General features: G+C 44.2%; 1 protein-coding gene and 1 long non-coding RNA gene across 2 annotated transcripts in view; one reads left to right on the top strand and one right to left on the bottom strand.

Moving 5' to 3' along the window:
- Nucleotides 1-19810, bottom strand: part of Scnn1b (sodium channel epithelial 1 subunit beta) — a 64229-nt gene that overhangs the window by 29797 nt on the left and 14622 nt on the right. The gene's annotated exons all lie outside the window — the stretch shown is intronic.
- LOC134470736 (uncharacterized) lies at nt 13109-19806 on the top strand. Its single transcript, XR_010039877.1, has 3 exons — nt 13109-13494; nt 13669-13962; nt 14590-19806. It is a non-coding gene; the product is annotated as an uncharacterized LOC134470736 (long non-coding RNA).

Below are 19810 nucleotides of genomic sequence, written 5' to 3'. Positions count from 1 at the left end.
TGTGTGGCTTTGGTAGTGTCTTAGAAATATAATGGACACTTATCCTATGATCCGATAATTCCACTTTTTTTTTCAGTGAGAACCAAAATCAAGTGTTCCCATAAAGTCTTTTATATATTCAGAGCAGCCTTCTTCATAGAAGTCCTGAAGTGGAAACAACCTAAATGCCTATCATCACAGAGATATGTAAGCAAATGCAGCATATCCATAATGGACAGTATTCAGCAATAAAAAGGGAATCAATAATTGATACATACTACAACATGAATAGGTACAAAAATTATGCTGATTGAAACAAGCCAGAAACACAAAAGAACTTACTCTGTGATTCCATCTATAGGAAGTCCTACAAAAGATGCTAAGCCACAGTGAGAGAAAGCAGATCAGTGATTATCCTGGCCTTGATGAATAATAGAAAGCTGCTCAAGATAACATTTTGGTGACAATAAAAATATTTTGTCTTTAGTGGCATAGTAGTTACATCTGGGCAATACATCTGTGAAACACTGAAGTCTTTATTTTACTCTATGCAAATTATGTATCAGTGAAACATACCCATTGACATTTCAAAGTCATGAGATTTCAGTTTTAAAAAATCTAGCAGAGCCTGGTGGTGAATGCTGGTAATCTTCGTATTTTAGGAGGCTGAGGCAGGAGGATATCAAGTTTGGTTTCAGCTTGGGCAATTTTTTTTTTGTCTTTTTCTTTTTTTATCAGTACCAGGGATCGAACTCATGACTGCCTGGTTGCAAGGCAGGTGCTTATGCTGCTGAGCTAAATCCCCAGCCCACAGCTTGGGCAATTTAATGACTCCGTGAGACCCTGTCTCCAAATAAAATGAAAAAGGTGTGATACCCCCGGATTTAATCCACAGTACCAAAAAAATCTGTATTTGCCTCATTTGGAAAACTCAGAAAGATCTGGTAACTGTCCCTGTGTGGCACAATTTTGCCAGATGTGAAAGAGGCTGCACCCTTACAGGGATCGTGTGATCTCCAGTTACCCCAACTCTTCCCATCTCCTACTGTCTCAGACCAACCTGCTGTATTCATTGTCTTATTAGCTGATGTGGACATCTGACTTCGTGACCCCTGTAAATTATAGGTCAGATGCTTTCATTAAAATCCCCTGCACTTACTTTTATAGCAAACCTCAATTATCCCAGGTTACCAGGCAATATGAGTTCTAGGTAGCTAAGATTTTACAGTTAATTGAAGGTTAAACGGAGAATGAGTTTGACTCTGGTTATTAAACAATTTTCCTATTTCAGCTCTGCTGGGCAGCCACAGAACATGACTAATTCTTTGTCCTTTAGCATCTAGCTAAGGATCAGAGCCAGAGGTAGGGTTTACTGTACCAGGAGGAGACTTTGTTTTTGGTCTTAAGCAACATCTCTGCCTCAGCCTCCTGAAGAGCTGGGACTATGTGCATGTGCCACCATGCTCAGTTTGAAGGAGAGTTTTAAGGGAGTAGACAGGATCATTCCAGGGACCAGGACATACCTTGGATGCCATTTCTATTTATAACTTCAAATACTATGTACACTCCCAGTTCTCCAAGTCTGGTCTCTGAATACCATTCAGAAAATGGCCAATACTAGTTTTGTACAGGAAATGTGTAAGAGGATCCTGAGCTATCTTATCTACTAGAAAGAAAGAAAAATATCAGAACTACTGGGATCCTCTGAAGAATTCTCACCGCCAAAGACAGGGCAAGTTAAGCATTTTTTAAAAATAAAACAAAAAAAATCTGCAATGAATTGAACCAGCCAGGCATGGTAGTACACACCTGTAATCCCAGCACTCAGGAGGCTCAAGCAGGAGGATTACTGTGGGTTTGAGGCCAGCCTGGGCTACATAGTGGGCTCAAGTCCAGCCTGAATTATATAGGCCTATTCACCCTGTCTCAAAATTTTTAAAAATTAATTAATTAAATAAAAAGAATTGAGCCATTTTAAATGTATTAAAATTTTATGAAGTCACAATGGTACCAAGAATGGGAGGAGAAAGTAAAATATTAATTCTAGTTAATATTAGTAACTAAATGTCATTGCATAGTTTGGGGCTCTAGCAGTTAAACTTTATAATTTACTGCAAGAGTCTATGGATTATTGCCCAAAACCTAGTCCCAGGCCTGTTTTCATGTTGCTCTTGAGCTAAGAATGGTTTTCACCATTTTTAAAAGATAAAGAAGATGTATGTGATTCAAAACCGCCAAAATATTAACCATCTGGCTCCTTCTAGAAGAGCTTTCTGACCTTTGATTTACTGTGGCCCATACACTGCCATTTAATAAAGGTAGCCTTTGAGATGGGATTCTCATGTAAGTATTTAATAAGTTTGATTTTATTCTCCTACCTAATAGCTGTCAGTTCAATGCTTCCAAATATCAATAATTTATATACAACCTATGGTTTTTGCTAAATCCTGGAAGCAATTATTGTTTACTTAATATATGACACCATATCACCTCATTATTATTTTTTTTTTTTTTGCTAAAACAAATTCAGGCTCATCCTGAGCAGTACTATGCAGGAATTCTAAGTAATGTTACATCTGGAAAATAACATTTGGTGTGCTAAGACCTTTTATTACATATTAAAATACCTTTATTCCTTTTATTACATATTAAAATACCTTCTTCACTATTCAAAAAAGGGTTTCTCTGTGAGCTGCTTTTAAGAATCATCTTGCTTACTGTCCTTGAAAAATCCTCTGCTAATTGTTTCCCACTGGCTGAATCAAGTGTTGGTCTAAGGACACACTGTCTTTGAGGGTGTTTCTGTGTCATCGTGTTGTACTTTAAAGGCAGTGGGGCAGGTACAATCGCGCCCATTTCCCAGAGAAGGTGACTAGAGCGCAGTGGAGTTACCAGAGGGCTCACAGTGAGTCAGAAACAGCTCTGGAAACAGAAACCATGTCTCCCGGCTTCCAGTCACTGTGCACTGACGCACTGGGAAGGGATACTGGACCTCTCTCACCTCTTCAGGAGGGTGTCGGGGAAGTCTAAAGTGTAGCAACAGGCAACCTCTTCCCTCATGTGTGTGCGCGTACCTCATTCACCCCAGGTGATGGTCTCCCTCCCCACGGAGATGATGGGACTAATCATGGGGACAGTAGGAAAATAACTGCCTCAACAGTGCTCCTGCAGGGACCCGATGGGCTTAGATGACCTAGTCAAGACTGCGCATGTTGCCAGTATCAATATGAGAGAGAGAGGAAAGGGGTATGAGCTGCAAGCCTGTGATCCCAGCACTCTGGGAGGCTGAGGCAGGAAGACTGAGTTGGAGCCAGCCTAGGCAATTTAGTGACTTTGTGTCTATATTTCAAAACAAACAAACAAAGCTAAGATTGAATCCAGGATCAGTGCAAAGATTCTGGGATCAGTTTTTAATACCTAGATAAAAACACAGTTTGCGTACACTTACAGTTTTCCTGGTTAGGGTACAACACTTATCTACCCTAATATGCATCAGGCACTGGTTTAATCCCAGGCCCTGAAAAAAAACTGGGGGAGTGGTAGTGGTTGGCCGAAGTGGGTATAGGGGGACCAAGCAAATAGACTTTTAAAAAAAAATTTAGTCATTCCTTTGTATCTTTTGAATTTGGGACCAGATCAACATTTAATCTTTTTGTTTATTCACACAAATATTGTTAAGCACCTACTTGTGCTCTGAACTGTTCTATGTGCTCAGCATTCCTTAGAGACTAAAAATGTATAGTAATAAATCTGTGCTTTTGTGTAGCTTACAAGCCTATGAGATACCAAAAGAAAATTAAAAGAGCAATTAAAATTTAAAATTTGTGTTGATTAGGGTTAGGTCTGAAAACCTGCATGGCAGTCATTAGTTTTGCAAAGATTAAAATGTTTCATAATACCGAGAGTTGGCCAAGCTTCAGGGAGAACACCTTCGCATGCCCATGGGGTGTAAGTTGATACATCCTGGTAGTCTCTAGCACATTTGAATGTGATAGCCTGTGCCCCAGTGAGCCCAGCCCAGCCCAGTGAGCAAGTTTCACTCCTTGTGCAGCCACGCAGGTTTGTGTGTGCGTGCGTGCATGCATGCGTGTGTGTGTGTGTGTGTGTGTGTATATATATATATATATATGTATGTACAGTTTGAGGTTGTTGATGATAACCCTGTGGTACCCTCAGATTGGAAACCACTTCAGAATGAGAAGGTTGCTGGGGGTGGCTGGGGTGGAAACAGCTGCTCTGTAAAGGGCCACAGAAGCCAAGCCAGAAGAGCTATGGCCTGGGTGAAGTGGCTGCAGATAAAGACTGGACTAGAGTGAAGCCAATAGGTGCTGCAGGTGAGCCTATATGTGGATGCTCTGCACCTCTGGGATCAGCCAAGGCCACCTGGTCTCTCTGTCCCTCTCGGTACTGGAATTGAAACTAGGACCTTCATACTGAGCTAAACCTCCAGCCCCTTTTCATTTGTTAAATGTTGGGATAGGGTCTTGCGAAGTAGCTAAGTTGCCCAGACTGGGCTGAACTTTCCATTCTCCACCTCAGCCTTCCAGAATGCTGAGATTACAGATATGTCCCACCATGCCCAGCTTGCCACCTGGTCTCCTTCCTGTAGTTCATGAGACTGAAGGGCTCAGTCTTTGTATACTAGAATATATAAGAGACTGGAAAGCTGGCTTAGAATATCTTTCATGCTAGCCTGGAAGTGCTAAGAATTTATGGCAGTGTCATGTTGATGCCACTGGAGTCCTCTGACTGGGTCACAGATGGGTCACTCCCTTCTGCGGTAGTGCTGAAGTGGGGTCCACACTCATGCTCCACATGCACATGTCTTTTGGGGTGGCTGCCCTACATTTTGGGATGATATCTGCATGTATCATCACATATCTAGAGGAAGCATATTGGTGCCATCCCACTGTTCCACTCCATGATGGGGAGATGGTGGAGTTACCTTGTCATTCTATGGGCAGGGCACATCCTCAGAAGGCCACAGGAATTCCCATGGGCAGCAGACAAGGGCATCTCAGGTAGTGTCATGACTAATGGAGCAGACGCTCTAGAGGGTGTGAATCAGCCCAGTGAGTGATGGCTCTGTAGCCATCACCCCTAAGGAGGGGTTCTCTCCATGCTAAGACAAGGCTGGTCTTTGGTGTGGCCTGGACCCTCAGTGTCCCCAAACATTCAACTGTTAAAGGCTTGGTGACCAGCTTGTGGCTACTTGGGAGGCAGTGGAGCCAGCCTTTGGGAGGGGCCTAGTGGGAGCTCTTTATGTTTAGGGGTGCTCTCTTAAAGGGCACCGTGGAACCCTTGTCTCTTCCAGTCCCTTCTTTTTGGCTCCTGGTTTGGGCTGAGTGAGAGTTTGCTCCACTACACACCCCACAGTGTGCCCTGTCATAGGCCCTGAGGAACAGAACTGAGAGACCTGGAATGGAAACCTCTGAAACTGAGCCAAAATACAACTCTCTTTATTAAGTTATTCTCTTAGGTATTTGGCCACAGAGACAAAAAACTGATTAACACAGTCCCTCTTAGTTTTTTTCTTCTTTTTTTCCCCATTTCCTTTTTCCTCTCTCTCTCTCTCTCTCTCTCTCTCTCTCTCTCTCTCTCTCTTTCTTTTTTCCCAGTATCATGCAACAGATACTGTGGGGATTTACTCCAGGGCTTTCATATTGAGCTATAGTCCTAGACTTTCTTTTTTTCTTCTTTGAAACAGGTTCTTGCTAAATTGCTAAATTGCTAAATTCCCTAGGTTGGGCTTAAATTTCCTTCCTTTATTTGTGTTTTTGTTTTTTGAAACAGAATCTCACTGTATAGTTCATCCTGCCCTTGAACTCACTATGTAGTGATCCTCCTGCCTTAACCTCCAGAGTGCTGGGATCACAGGTATGTGCCACCATGCCTGGCTCAGTCTTCATTTTATCATCTGTAAAATGGGCATAACAGATCTATACACTCTAGGTTGTTGTCAGAACTCAATGAGACAAAGTACAATACCTGTTGCATGGTAGGTGTTTGTAGCTCTTCTTATTATTTTATTATCATTATTACTGACGTTTTATGCAAGGAAAAAAGTTGTGCATAATGGCCCTGGTGTTCACTCTGGACTGCAAAGACTGTCATTCATGGGGAAATGGCTACCTAGAAAAGGAGGCACCGAGTATGAGTTGAAAGCAGGCCCTCAGCAGACCTGGCAAATGGCAGCACTTTAATCTTAGGCCTCCAGACTCCAGGGTTGTGAGAAATAAATGTCTGCAGTTAGAAGCTGCCTGTTTATAGTGTTTTATTATAGCAACTTAGACAAGGAAAGAAGTGGCATGGTCTTCATATAAAAGGCCAGTTGCAAGTGCCAAGGGACAGGGAACCCCTCTTTGTCTCTTTTTTTCTCTGTACCTCTCTAAGACTCCAGGACATCCTGCAGATGACTTGGTTGCCAGCATGTTCTCTTTGTCCCTGAGCAAAATGAAAGCATCTTTCTCAAAGAGGCCCATTATGACATGAACTTTCTAATCTGCAGCAAAAGGAAAAAAGGGGGTCTATTGGGCCAGAGGATCTGGTGCAGAACCCAAGAAGACTGAGAAGGAGGGCAGGGACCCCGACAGTTAGCAGAGTGTGTGTGTGGCAAAGCGTGGGACTGCTATCTTCTGCCCAGCCCAACCATCTGTCCACACAAGACGCCCAGCTGGATAGTCCAGCTTGTCTGAGGATAAAGGGATCAGACAAGGGCTCAGAGCTGCTGCGTTGGTGAAGAATGCTAGCCACACCTTGCAGGAAGCATGTGCCAGGGTCCTTGGAAAGCCTTACGGGGCTCCAGACGTGAAGCCATCACTCAGTTCCCCCACTTGTCCATTGCTTTAACAAGAGGTCTGGGTCCTCAGAACTGGGCATATCATTTGCCCCTGCCCCTCAAGCACTGCACAACAAGCAGGCATGGAAAGATCAGCACAGAGTGGTATGGGGTAGGGTGCGACTTAGGGTCCCTATGGCCTCCTTCTGGTTCCTTCCAAAGTTCTCTTTCTTGGCACGGAATTGTCTACACTGCACAATGGGAGGACAGGTGCTCCTGCTTGTGACAGAGACACAGCCTGTGTGGCCTCAAGCACAGCTGCTCACACCTGCTTTCCTCCTTCACAGTTAAGGGACCAAGAATGATACTGCTGATTGGGCCTAGCAGGTCAGTGGATGGGAGCAGACATCCAGCCCAAGATGGACTCAGCCATGGCATCCAGCAGAGGCAGTTTCCTTAGCGTGCTCAAAGGTTTCACTTAAGTCGCTGGGGCAGTCCTGCCAAACATCAGCTTCTCACTGTCGCCAGTGGCTGGATCATCTTTCTGAAAAAAGACCATCTCTTATCCCTTGGCTGCAGTGTGGAATTTCCAATATAGAGAAGGATGGCATAAAGCCAGAGGCTGCAGGAAAGGCTTACAAAGAAGAGGTTCAGGGGTTGAGGTGTTGATCTATGCGTGCTGTACAACCTTGAGCAACCTACATATTTTCTCTGTGCTTCAGGTTCCTCATTTGCATAATGGGGACAATATTAAAACCACACGGGGGTACTTAGTGCAATGACTGGTTCACAGCATCAGTTCTCACCAGACTGGATTCCTGCAAAGGCCCAGGCAAATGAGTCTCATTGCCTCTCAAATACAGAAAAGAAACTGTAGTGTTTACAATAAATAGCAGTTAGCTAAATGTCTGTGGCATTATGCTAATCAGAGGCAGGCAATTCTGTTCTCAAGTGCTGATATGTAAATTACATTTAATGTGAGATGAGAGTGAACCTTAATGTTTGATATGATGTGATACATTGTCTCCAGGTACAAGTGTCATGGCCCCAGTCAATGGCATTGGCCTATTGTGGTCCTCTGAGTCATTTGGTGTCAGATGTGCAACATCAGTGTGGAGGGGTATGCTGAATGATGGTATGCAATTGTACCTTTTCTCCTGATTGAAAAGTAGGACACACTTGTTTATAAACTTTCCAGTCAAGGACCAGATTGGAACTAAGCCTTTGATTCTAAATCCTGAGACTTCTGTTTCTGTATGGGGGATTGAACCCAAGACCGCTCACACTGAGCTACACTCTCTCTCTTTTTTTAAATTTTGAGATCAAGACTCGTTAAGTCACTAAACTGTGCTCAAACTTGTGATCCTCCTGTCTCAGCCTTCCACAGTGCTGGGATAATAGGCCTGGGCCACCACATCCACTTTAATTTTAATGTTTTACGGTTCCCCAAAACACACAGAAGGTACCCTGCATATATTCCTTTCCTAGATTCAACAGTCTTGTCTCCCTTCCATCATCCCTGTCTCCCTGTCTTTGTCCTCTCTTCCCTCCTTTTTCTTCCTACTTTCTTCCTTTTTTAAAGCAATTGCCTGACATGTTATTTCACCCCATGTTCTTTGAGTGATAGCTCTAAAACAGACGGGAATTTTCTTTAGTAATTACACCACCATTAGAGCACTTACTGTTAATTAGCACAGGAACTCATTTTGTTTAATAGTGAAAGTTATAAAGAACAGAAAGAAAATGACCACAGGACAAAGAATCTTGATCTGCACTTTCCTCAAGTTTTAGGGCGACCTGCGGATGCCACAGACCCAGAGATACCATTCTAGTGCAAAGCACTTTTGGGGGGTGGGAGGTGGTATTTGGGAATAAATTCAGGGCCTTCCACCTGAGCTATATCTTCAATCCTTTCATTTTTATTTTAGTTTTGAGACAGAGTCTCTCTAAGTGGCCTGGGTAGGCCTGGAGCGTCCCATCTTCCTGGCTCAGGCTCCCACAGCATTGGGATGACAGGTGTGAGCCACCACAGTTGGCTACTCAGAAGCAGTTTTGAAAAAAAAAAAAAAAAGACTCATGAATACAATGAACAGGATCAGCAACAATGGTTGTGAGGTCACTGAGACCCCTTCACAGGCCAACAGGATAGTCTGGCACTAAAGAAAAGCATAAATACAGAGAGCTACTTTAAAATTCATACCCAAAATAAACATTCAAGTCATCGCTCATGACACGGGGCCACCTGCCACAAGTGCACAGTCAGGAGTGCTATGTTCCCATCCGACCGGTGCCTGGATTTCAGGAACTCATTCAATGCAAGCATGTGGACTGCTTACTTTCAAAGTCCTCTGGGTTCTGGGGCACAGCTCACGGGGACAAGGCTGAGAAGGTGTGAGAATCTGTTTCTGGAGACAGAGGCAGGTCAGGGGCTGGAGCTAGGGCTGGCCAGCTGTCCTTCTGTCCCTGAGACAAACTGCTTCACGCACTCAGGCTGCCTCTGAGCGCTGCCGGCAGGACGTGGGCTACCACTGGGTGCTGGTCACGCTGCCATTTATTCAATATCTTTCTTTAAATTGACTCACTCCTGTTTTTACTTAAATACCTACACTAGCCACGTTCTAAGCAAGAACATCTGTAGAATTACAGGTTGGATGTTACTAATTATATGTCTTTTCTAATACACCTCAACATAAATAACTACTACTGCGATGAAAGCTGACTGCGTGCACTATCTGTGCACCATCTGCAGCTGCCTGTGCACGGGGATTCAGATTCAGCAGGGATCCACCCGCCTCTTGAAAACGCGCCAGATTAGATGAAACACTATGTCACTTGTGACTCAGGCAACCAGGCACACTGAGCCCCCAGCCCCAGCTCTCCTCACAGAACTTGTTCTGTAGGTTTCTCCAGCACTGGCCTAGGAGTACAAAGGCCTCCAGCCCAGATGCCAGCCCACAATGGAACCAGAAGTCCCCAAACTCTGAGACATCTGATGTGGAGACACAGCGGTCAGGTTAAGAAAGTCCTTTATTTTGTAGTTCAGAGAATGGAATGTAGGGCCTCGCGGATGTGAGGCAAGAGCTCTACTACTGAGCTACATCACCAGCCCTTCAGCGGTTCTGAGAGAAACCAACATTCACCATTTCCTTATTCATCTACTGGCTACGTGTGCCCATACTCATGGTGATGACATCTTCACTGCCAGGCTTCTCTGCATGGATGTGGATGCCCATGGCAAGAAAAGTTAAAGGAGCAATAGAAATGGAAGGCTCAAGAAGCTTCTCAAGATACACAATGGAATACTGGGGAGTCATTAACATTAAAGATGGTTAGTTTATTTTGTTTAAAGCAATTTGTGAATTTATATTTATCTGTGTGCACAGCAAAAAAATTTGGGTGGCACTAACCAGAATGCTTACAGTGATTATCTCTGGGCAGCAGGATCATGGATTTCTAAAATTGGGGGTGGTGGTATACACCTGTAATTCCAGTTACTCAAGAAGATGAGTCAGGGAGATCTCAAGTTTGATGCCAGCTTGTCTTAAAATAAAATACAATCAAATAAAATAGGGATGGGATATAGGTCAGTTGTAGAACATTTGACTGGCATCTGTGAGGTCTTGGGTTCAATCCCTAGTCCTGTCAAAAAAAATAAAGTTATCTGTGTTTTATAACTTTCCTACAATGAAGATATATTACTTATATCATAAAAGTAACAATTCCATGTCACTTTTATAGCAACATAGAAAAAAGCTTTTGGTAGAATGCTCCTTGGAAAAGGTGATATTGTGGGTACAGTTGTCTCTCTGTATGTGCAGGGCCCACATCTGTGGGCTCAACCAATCTTGGATAGAAATTTTTTTTTTTTAAATTGCATCTGGCCAGGGATTTAGTTCAGTGACCTAAAAGCCTGCCTGGCAAGCACAAGATTGTGAGTTTGATCCCCAGTACCAAAAAACAAACAAACAAACAAAACCGCATCTGTACTGAAGATGTATAAAATTTTTTCTTGTCATGATTCCTTAAATAATACACTAGAACAATACTACCTGCATTGTGTTTATATTGTATCATGTCTTGTAAACTAGAAGTGACATAAAATATATAGGAGGTTGTGGGCAGATTGTATGCAAATACTATGTCATTAGACTTTGGAACTGGAACCAATCTTGTAAGGAGACTGAAAGGATCATTGAGTATGGGAAAACTGATTATTAGGGAAAATTATTCTAGGGAAGCAGAAAATATAGATCTTTTTATCACCTGTTTGTCTTTTTTTTTTTCTTTTGGTGGTACTCAGGATTGAATGCAGGGAACACTGAGCTACATCACAAACCCTTTTAATTTTTTACATTATTTTGAACAGGGTCTCACGTTGGCTTTGAACTTGGGATTCTTTTGCTTCAGCCTACTGAGTAGATGGGGCTATAGGTATGTGCTGTCACTTGTGCCCTAAAATTTGTTTTTATGTTAAACTCCTAGAATTAAGATATAGCTGGGGAAAAGGAGCCAGGAGATACTGGGGTACTTGAGGTTCAATTTCTAGCTGGGGCTGTAGTAGCTCACTGCACTTCTCCAGCTAGTGCACAGGCCCTGAGTTTGAGTCTCAGCATAGCCCCTACAAAAGGTCCTATTATTTGGCAGAACAGAGGTTTGCAAAAGGGGTTAAGATTGAACGCAAATTTTTAGTTTATGTTCCAATATTTGTGCCTGTTTTCCAAATTTTCTGGGTTATTTTATAGCCTTTTAAAAAAATTCAGAAACAAACCTTAAAGAATAGGTGTTTCATCGGCTTTAAAACCTGCCTAGAATATCTAGCAAACTGATACTTCCTTCTACAACTTTTGAGGAGGGTTTTTCCTCAGCTCTTGGGGGCAGGGTGAGCTGAAGATGGATTTCAGCCACACATGGGCAGTGTATGCTTATAATCCCAGCGCTAGAGAGGCTGAGGAAGGCTGATGGAAAACTACATAGTGAGATCAAGGCCAGCCTGGACTGTGTAGCTGGCCTTGGATCTCACTATGATCTCAAAAACAAAATAATCCAAGAGGCAAAAAAAAAAAAAAAAAAAAAAAAAGGTGAATTTTGGAGGAATACACAGACACTAATATTCTCTGGGTGGCTCCGTTCTTCACTATTTTGTTGACAGAGGCACAACTCTGTGTTTGCTTTCCTTATTGCTCAAATTGTCAACTGTACCAGGCTTTTATTGTACAAGCCCAGTAACATGGGGAGACACCTTGCCCATCAGGCCCAGCACCAGAAGCCGTGACATCACTTCCCAAAGGACAGATGGCTTGGGGGTGCCAGTGAAGAGCACCAAAGCCCATGGCTCTGCCCTTACCTAGCAATACAGGTGATCATTTGCCCAGAGTAGGTGATGTGTGTTAACAGCCAGCAGGAAGGATGTGGTAGGCTGGATTTGCTCCCTGCCTCCCTCTGTTCCCTGGGCTACAGCCAGCTGGGAGAGGATGTATCAGATATACCTTGGAAGACACATGTGTATGTTTGTGTGCGTGTGTGTGTTTGCAGAGAGACACACACACACAGAGAGAGAGAGAGAAAGAGAGAGAGAGAGAGAGAGAGAGAGATAGAGAAAATGGCAGCTATCCACTGGGAATAAAATGTAACATCCTGGAAGAGAGTCAGAAAAGCAGGCCAAGCTGCTCATAGATGAGGGCCTTGGTCTCCCAGCATCCCATTGGGAAGCACACATGATGTTATTATTACTATTACTATTACTATTATTTGAAATGGTGGTGATTGAACTCAGAGCCTTGCACTGAGATACATCCCCAGCCCTCTTTATTTTGAGATAAGGTCTTGCTAAATCTCTAATTTGTAATCCGAGTCTCCCAGAGTGCTGGGATTATGTGCATGTGTCACTATACCTGGCTAAATGATACTATTATTAAAAATGTTTTGCTCTAGAGTCAGACAGATTTGAGTGGAGTCTTTGTGTCGTGTCATCTCTTTGTGGCTGGGTGATTTTGGCAAAATCACATCATCCCTCCTGGCCTCGGCTGCCTCATCTGTAGGTGGGACCAGCAATAACTCTCCCCTCTCAGCATTCCTCCCATCCCAGTGAGGTACTGCACACTGAGCACTTGGTATTGAGTTTAACACTTTTAAATATTGCATGGTTTCTCTGTATGAGAAGCCCAAAGAATAAATAATTCAAAGAGCAAAATAAAGATAATAAGAAACAGAGAGAGAGATTTCATGGAGATGAGAAGAGGACTGGGGAGACTGAAATGGGAGGGGCGGAAGGGGGAGTAAAAAGGATCAAGAGGTGAAATGTGTATGCAGCAATCTCCATCATCAATGCACTTATTATGCATCACAAACATACACTGATAAAAAAGGAAAAATTTTGTGTGCCACAGCCCCAACCCCCAGAAGTTCAGAATGTGTCTGTGTTTGAAGACAAGCACAGAAGGTGGTGATTTAGCTAAAAATAAAGCAAGTAGTGTGGATCTTCATCCAGTCACACTGGTGTCTTGTCAGAACACTAAACTTGGGCACACAGAGGGACACAAACAGAGCAAAGACCTCTCATGGACACAGTGTGAAGGAGCCAGGGAGCAGGGCTCAGGGGAAACCAGCCCAGCTGACACCTCCATCCTTGATTTCAGCGTCCAGAACTGTGTGAAGATGGCCATCTGTGGCTTGAGTGTCCCAGTCTGGAATTTTGTTATAGCAGCCTGAGAAGATTAGAAAAGCAGAAAAGGGAGAAGGTAGGACTGAGGGTGAGGGGGCAGAAGAGGGGTGTGGGAGAGGGGAGGCTGAGGTCTCCAATGAATATAGGATCGGGAGGAGCAGGACAATGAGGTCAAGGGAAGGCCTCCTTCCCTTGCCCTTGCATGGGAATGATTTTGGCTTTGGGGTGAATCTGGTTTTTTTCTCTCTAGACAAACAATTCCACAATCATCTATGGAAACAGTTCTATATTTAATCCTCTGTCCTGGAAGTCTGTACTACCAATTTAAAGGTAGTAGGTATGGTGGCACATCTGTATTCCCAGCTAATTTGGAAGCTGAAGCAGAACCATCACAAGTTCAAGGTCAGCCTGGGAAGCTGAGGAAGAGATCCTGCCTCAAGACAAAAAAGGCTGGAGATGTAGCTCAGTGGTGGAGCACCTGCCTAGCTGGCAACAGGACCTGGATTCATTCTCCAGCACCCAGAAAAAAGAAAAGGAAAACAAGGTATATGACACATTATACACACACACACACACACAAACACACACCATTTTGCATGCTTTCCACTTAGGCAGAGACAAGTCAGGGTCTAGAATTTCTGGCAAGAGACCCTGTAGTTCTCCTGTAAAGAGGCCAGCAATGCCTTCTGTCCACGGTTAGAGAATAAAATCCAAGCTCCTGCCATGCTCCTGAGCGCCCCTGATCACTCCAGGCTTACAGTGTCATCCCCTCTTCTTTGCTTCCATTCCTCAAGATACCTCTTTACACCTCAGGGCCTTTATGCCTGCTCTCGCCTCTGCATGGAAAGGTGTCCCTTAGGTGGCTTCCCCCTGTGCTGGCGGTGGTACAGGACAATCCAGGGAGTTCTTAAAGAAGAAGCCCTGTGCAGGGCCTCCCTCACTGTGATGGAGTGCATGGGTCGAGATGGGTTTGACATCTCTCTCTCTCTCTCTTTACACCACATGTGTTGACTCCCCAAATATCCATCGCACAGTCAAGAGTAGAGATCATCATCCTAGATTTCCCTCAGGCTGGCTGCTGTGTGAAAACTCGGCTCAAAGACTACACCACAGAGAGGCCTCCCCAGAGTTCTGGCCAGCCTGGCTGAGCCTCTGCTTTTCCTCACTGCAGGGTCTAGTGCTACCTGAGACCATCAGATCCATCAGCTTGCTTCCTGCCCATATTCCCCTGCCCAAGCCTGACTCTGACACCGATGGACTGAGCCCCACTGCTCCCTGCTCCACCCCAGCAGCAGAGCTTGCTGCGCCTCACAGTAGCCACAAAGCACCTACAGCTGTTGTCAGGTGCTGGCAATGTTCCTCGTCGAACTGAACTATGCTGTAAGTCTAAGGCAAAATCTAGATTTCAAAGAAGTAACATGAAAGGAAAGGCATGAAAAATCTCATTAACACTTTATAAAATGTTCTGGAGATAGATGTACAGCAGTGTGAATGTACTTAACTTTACTGAACTGTAGATTTTAAAATGGTTAAGTGAGCCGGGTGTGGTGTTGTGGGCCTGTAATTCCAGCACTCTGGGAGGCTAAGGCAGGAGGATCAAAGGTTGAGTCCAGTCTGGGCAGTTTAGCGAGAGTCTGTCTCAACATTAATAATAATAATAATAATAAAGTTTGGAGATTTAGCTTAGTGCAAAGATCCTGATTCAAGCCTCAATTAAAAAAAAAGGAAAAGAAAAAAAGAGTTAAAGTAGTCATTTGTATGTTATAAGCATTTTACCACATTTCTGGTTTAAAATAAATTGACATCCAGGCATGCTGGCACACGCCTATAATCCCAACACTTGGGAGGCCGAGACAGGATGATCACCATGAGTTCGAGGCCAGCCTAGACTATATAAGTGAGTTCAAGGCCAGCTTCACTACATAGTGAGAACTTGCCTCAAAAAAAAAAAGTGGAATGCAAAAATATCATTAGTAAGTTTTAATATGGAATACATACTAAAGCAGTCATATTTTGGATCTGTAGTTTCAATAAAATAAATCATCAATGTTAATTCTGCTTCTTTGAATTCTTTTTTTTTTTTTTTTAGACAGGGTCTCACTATGCAGTTAAGGCTTGAGCTCACTTTGTAGCCAAGGCTGGTCTCGAACTTGCAACAATCCTCCTGCCTCAGCCTCCTGAATGTTGGGATTACAGCCGTGAGCCACCACACCCTTTTAATTCTTTTTTAAAAATTCTGCTTTTGAAACATTTTTATTTATTTATTTATTTATTTATTGTTTATTTCATCAAATAAACCATTGTATTAGGGATTGAACCCAGGGCCTTGTTCGTGCTAGGCCAGTGCTCTACTGCTTGTTGAAATATTTAAAATTGTATACGTGGTTTAAATTGATTTGTGGCTTGTGTTGTACATATAAGGGACAATACTGACCCAGAATGACAGCCAGCATGCAGTAGGCAGTTATACATGGGTTGACTATCAGAATGAATATAGTTGCTGCCAGACAGGTGCTTTCCGACACCTGCACACTCAGGTGTGGAGGCTGCAATGGCAGGAGGAGGTAGGCTGTGTTGGAGCAGTTTACACAAGTAACTAGTAATTCACGTCTATCATGAGGTTGAAAATAGTAGCCGCCATTCATTGAGCACCTAGCATGAACCCGTGACTGTCATGGCACGAGCTGTAAGCATCCCACTTATTCCTTGAGTCAATCCTGCTAGGAGTCCCTGGCATCCATGGCCACCCAGGTCACCCAGCTGTGAGCTGACAGGCAGAGCACACATAAGCAGCACGAGTGTCCCACGCACCTGCCTGCCCCACGGACTGCCTACTATGTGAGACTTTAAGCCCTTGCCCAGCACAAGCTTCTGGCTCAGAAGACTTCTGGCTTCCAGAGAGATAAGGAGCCCAGGCAACCAGACCCTGCTTCTAAGGGTTCAGGAAGAGAGTGAAACGATTCATAATCTCTGACGGCCGAACGCTCACCGTCCAGATCTGGCTGCCAGCCCTCTCAAGTTCAAGAACTCCGAGGAACCGGTCCTAGCCTGGGTGGTCATTCTTGTTCAGGGCAGTTGTGGTCGATGGCTCTGAGCCCAGTGTGTCCCTGAAACTGTAGCAGTCATACCTATCTGTGGGGTGTGGCCTGTCTCCTCCCGACTTGTGGCTTCAGGCTTTGAACTGGGGATCTGGGTCCACCCCAACCTGCTCCATATGCGAGGCTCAAATCCATTTTCATGGACTCCCTACAGTGTCTAAGGCAAGACCTGCTTGGGAAGGACCCTTGCTAGCAGCCGCACAGATCGGATCCCTTGGTATGGGGAAGTTTCCAATAAACAGACACAAAGTTCTGCCCTCTCCCTGCTCCAGTGATGTCTTTAAATTATTCATTTGAACTTGAGGAAACTGCTCCAGTCTGGTTAAAGAGAGTTTGGCTAAAGAAGCTGTCCAAAGCCTGATTTACTCACTGAGAACTAGCTGTCAAGGCATCTGTCCTCATTGTGAATGAAAATCCACTGGGCGCCCAGGGCATAGCTGAGAGCAAGGTTCCCAAATTCTGGTCTCCTGACCAGCCTCAGTAGCAGCCCCCAGGAACTTGTTAGGAAAGCATATCCTCAGGTCCCACCTCTGCCCACCTGAATCAGAAACTGGGTTATAACAAGCAATCTGTGTCGTAACCATCTTCCAGAAATTTGAGGCCATGCTAAATAAAATTCAAGAACTCCTGTCTTATGGCTTACTGAGATTGGAAGCAGCAGTTTGTTAGACTTGCAAAATTCAGATCCCGCTGAACCTACTGGGTCAGAATCTGTGCCTTCACTGTTTACCCCTTTTTGGTGCTGGGGACAGAATCCAGGGTCTCATGTGTGCTAGATGAGTGCTCTATCACTGAGCTACTTTCCAGCCAGTATCTGCTTAACCAGATTCCAGGTGATTCTGCATATCACAGTTTGAGATGTGTTGGCCTAGAGTTCCTTACAATTCAGACAGAGGCATCAAACTCAAATGTTCTTGGGGGCCAGGTAGGTGATCTCACAAAGCCATGTTAGATCCAGTCAGTTATTACCAATTGGATTCACAGGTTCAGGAGAGCTAGATCTTGCAATGATTTGAGAGAATCTGAAACCCAGACATTAAAATGAAATTTTCTCGTTTATATATTACTAGGAGTTGGACACGGTCATACATGCTTATAATTCTAACTGTTTGGGAGGATAAGACAAGAAGGTCACAAGTTCAAGGCTAGCCTGGTTAGTGAGACCCTGTTTCAAAATAATCTTTAAAGCAAAAGGGGGTAGCGATTAGTTCAGTGATAAAGCACTTGCTTAGCAGGTGTAATATCCTAAATTCAATCTCCAGGACTACAAAAGCAGAGCAGAGCAGAGCAAAGCAAAGCAAAACAAAACAAAAAAGAAAACAAAAGTTACTAGTGCCTGGGGTATAGCTCAGTGGTAAAGCACATGCTTAGCATAGATGAGGACCTGGGTTCAATCCTCAGCACCCACTCTTTCAACAAAAATTACTACACAGAACACAAAACAAGGCTTGAGGGATATAAACTTGTGACCCTGCCCATAGGCGTGGGGGCAGGCATGGTGCCTTAAACACTGGGCCATTTTTGTGACCTTGGGAAGGGGCAGGCAGCTCAGCTCTGCCAGGGCACACATAGAAGGGACACCAGGATTATCTTGATCTCCACTGCCTGGCACAGCCATCTGAAGATCTTTAAAAACACTGCTGATTGGCTCCTAGCCTCAGACATTCAGATTTACTTGGTTGTGGGTGTAATGTGAGCACCAAACTTTGACAAAGCTCCTTGGGTTGTTTGAATGTGCTGCAGATATGGGAATCTCTGGCCAGAGCAGGGTCATCAAACTTGGCCAGTTAAGGTCCTAGTATTCATATTTTAAGGTTCTGTGTGCATTCACATTGGAGGATCTCATGATGGGTATTCAGTGCAGAAGTAGCCATAGGTAATACACGAGCAATCAACAATATTTGGGAATACTGAATTTTGATGAATGTAATCTGCACACATTATGAAAAAACTTTTTTGGGGGTGTAGTACAAGAAATTGAACTAAAGGACTTGGTTATATCCCCAGCCTTTTAAAAACATTTATTTTAAAATTTGACATAGATGTTAAGTGGCTAAATTGTCCAGGTTGGACTTGAACTTGTGATCCTCCTGTCAGCCCCCCAGCGTACTGGGATTACAGGCATGCATCGTCTTACCTTGCTTCTCTTATTTTTTTTTTTTTTTTAACTGTGTAAAAGCTATTCTTAGCTCACTGGCTGCACAAAAAGAGACAGTAGGCCAAGCCCAGCCCATGAGTGAGGTGAGGCTTGCAGAGCCGGGGCTGGGGGCAGCACTGAGGCCTCCTCCTTCCTGGTACTGACTGCACAGTGGCTGTGCACAGTCTTAGAGGCCCAACAGCACTTGCCTCTGGCAAACTGATGTTAGCAAGGCCCAGTGGAGTACTGAATTGATCTGGCACTGTGCCCCAATCCTCCATTGTCCTGGAAGGATTTCAGGGAGCTGCCTTCCAGCAGGTGACACCAGCCCAACCTTCCTGGCTGGTGATTTTACTGAACCTTAGCATGTAGTGAACATTTACATGCAGCAGGCTGAGTGACCCAGGCAATCTCATTTCCTTCTCATGGCCACCTTGTCAGACAGGGAGAGCTAGTGTTATCATGTATTACTATCTTCCCATTTGTTTGAGACAAGCATGAGGTACAGAGAGGCCAAGTGATTTGCCTCAAGTCACACAGCAAGAATGGCGGGGAATAATTAAATCTATGTGGAATAATAATCACCAGTCACCATCATGCTCAAAAACAACCTTCTCAGGACAGCAACAAACAAACCTTGGCTCTTTGGATATTTTTGTTCATTTGTTTTAAGGCAGGGCTTGCTATGTAGTTCAGACTGTCCTTGAACCCTCTGTGTAGCTCAAACTGACCTTGAAATCATGTCAATCCTCTTTCCTCAGCCTCCCAAGTGCTAGGATTACAGGCAGGTGCCACCACACCCAGCCAGTCCTTTGAATCTTGATTGGCATCCCAATGCCATCCAACCTTCCTCTGTCTTGAACCTGAGATCATTCTGTGCCCTCCCTGGGAAGAAAGAGACTGGCAGAATGTCTTATACAGCTGCATGTGCCGCTGTGCACTGCACAACTCAAGAAGGCGTAGTTCACAATGTGGTGTCTGTGAAGGGCACGCCTGGAGTTGTGTTGCACACATACACAGCCTTAGAGGCTGGAGGGAAGACACCCAGGGTTGTCTGGCATAGGATCAACCACGGGTCCACCTTTATTTCTGTTCAGAAACAAATCATCAAAGAGGGAGAAGGGTCCTAAAGGAAATGTTGCTGTGTGTGGCAGGGA

This window comes from Cavia porcellus, unplaced genomic scaffold (assembly GCF_034190915.1).
Source record: "Cavia porcellus strain 051 isolate PalLab524CR breed Dunkin Hartley unplaced genomic scaffold, mCavPor4.1 scaffold_16, whole genome shotgun sequence".
Classification (NCBI taxonomy): Eukaryota; Metazoa; Chordata; class Mammalia; order Rodentia; family Caviidae; genus Cavia; species Cavia porcellus.
This window is presented reverse-complemented; position numbering and strand designations above follow the sequence as displayed.